This window comes from Myotis lucifugus, unplaced genomic scaffold (assembly GCF_000147115.1).
Source record: "Myotis lucifugus unplaced genomic scaffold, Myoluc2.0 scaffold_657, whole genome shotgun sequence".
NCBI lineage: Eukaryota > Metazoa > Chordata > Mammalia > Chiroptera > Vespertilionidae > Myotis > Myotis lucifugus.
Window position 1 is genome coordinate 335,734 of NW_005871705.1, and position 2,276 is coordinate 338,009.

Sequence of the window (2,276 nt, forward strand, 5' to 3'; positions counted from 1 at the left end):
CCAGCCCCAGTAGCTGTTTCTAGTTTTGTCTGGGCCATATGTGGACCTAGACTGGATGAAATTCCATGCCTGGGAGGACAGGGGCAGGAAAGGGGTTTGGAAGAGCTGAGGCAGAGAGAAACCGTTTGTAATGAATAGCTTGTCACAAATGTGGGCATATTGGCACATGGGTACTTTTTTAAAGCATCATATTTAAATTTTATTATTTTTTATTGATTGATTGATTTTAGAGAGAGGAAGGGAGAGAGAGAAACATCGATTTGTTGTTCCACTTTTCCATGCATTCATTGATTTATTCTTCTACTATGTGCCCTGACGGGGGATTGAACTCACAACCCTGGCGGGGAGACGCTGTAACCAACAGAGCTACCAGGCCAGGGCCATAAGGATCACATTTTTAAAAATATCACCACTTAGAGGTCCATGTTATGGTGCAACCTCAAGAACAGCCTCAAAACACACAGGTGTGCGCATGCACTATAGGTGCACACAGAGACTCACAGGTGTGCTAGTTGTCTCCAGCCATTCACTGGGCAAGCTCTCTCTTTTGGCCTGTTTTCCCAACTCTGACAGGCTGTATCTCCGGGCCCCTACTGAAGGGCAGAGACTGCCAAACCTTATGGAAGAGGAGGAGCAGGAGAGGCATGAAGTGTCTGTACCCCATTAGGAAGGCATGGCCTCCCGTAGCCGTTCCCACCTCCAATTGGCAGACTTCTCCAGGGGGGAGTAGGCAGGCGCCTCTGATTAGCCTGAGCCACGGTAATTGCCAATGCACCAACTTGGCCAGATTGCCTGTCAGGTTGAATTTGGAAAAGAGTCCAGATTCATGCTGTTTACCAAAGAAACACCTAAAACAAGGATATGGAAGTTTGAAAGTAAATGGATAGAAAACATTAACCCAAAAAAGCTGGTATATCTATACAGATAGCAAACAAAATATTATTTAAGGCCAAAAGTATTTATGAGGGAAAATAAGAGTGTCTACATCATGATTATAGGAACAACGTGCTAAGATAAAACAATTCCAAGGGCCTGGTTGGCGTGGCTCAGTGGTTGAGCATCAATCTATGAACTAGGAGGTCACGGTTAGATTCCCCGTTGGGTCACATGTCTGGGTTGCAGGCTTGATCCCTAGTGTGGAGCATACAGGAGGCAGCCAATTAATCATTCTCTCATCATTGATGTTTCTATCTCTCTCTCCTTCTCCCTTCCTCTCTGAAATCAATCAATATATATATAAAAAAAGAATTCTCAGAACTCTAATCATATTCTTAAAACATAAAGCAAATATCAAGAAAGTAAAAAGACAACCCATGGGAGAAAATGTTTGCAAATCATGTAGCTGATGAGGAATTTGTATTTAGAATATATAAAGAACTCTTATAACTCCACACTAAAAAGGCAAATGACCCAATTCAAAAATAGGCCAGGGATTTGCATAGACAGTTCTTTGAAGAAGATATACAAATGGCCAATTACCACATGAAAAGATGTTCAACATCATCGGTCATGAAGAAAATGCCAATCAAGCCACAATGAGATACCACTTCACACCCACTAGGATGGATAGAATCAAAGACACAGCAAATGTTTACAAAGGATATGGAGAGATCGAAGCCTTCACACGTTGCTGGTGGGGAAGCAAACTGGTGCAGCCACTTTGGAAAACAGTCTATCAGTTCCTCAAATGGTTAAACATGGAGTTACCATTTGATTCAGCAATTCTACTTCTAGGAATATACCCAATATTCAATATTTGTGAGAATATAGGTTCACACAAAAACTCATACATGAATGTTCATAGCAGTGTTACTCTTGATAGCCAAAGGTGAAAACAACCCGTGTCTACCAACTGATGAATGGATAAACCAAGTGTAGTGTATTCATGCAATGAAATATCATTCATCCACAGAAAGGAATGAAGTACTGACATATTCCACATATGGCTGACCCTTGAAAGCATGCCAAGTGAAAGAAGCCAGGCACAACAGGCCATACATGTATTGTATGATTCCATTTATATGAAGAGTCCAGGACAGGCAAATCCATAGAGACAGAAAGTAGACTGGTGGTAGTCAGAGCTGGGGTGGGGTGGGGTGGGGTGGGGGGAAGAAGGGAGAAGTTGGGGGGAAATAGGGAGGGACTGCTGATGGGTATAGGAATTCCATTTGTGGTGATAAGATGTTTTAAAATTGATTGTGGTAATAGTTGCACAACTCTGAATATACTGAAAACCGTTGATGTACAATTTCAATGAATCCTTAGCTAATAACGGT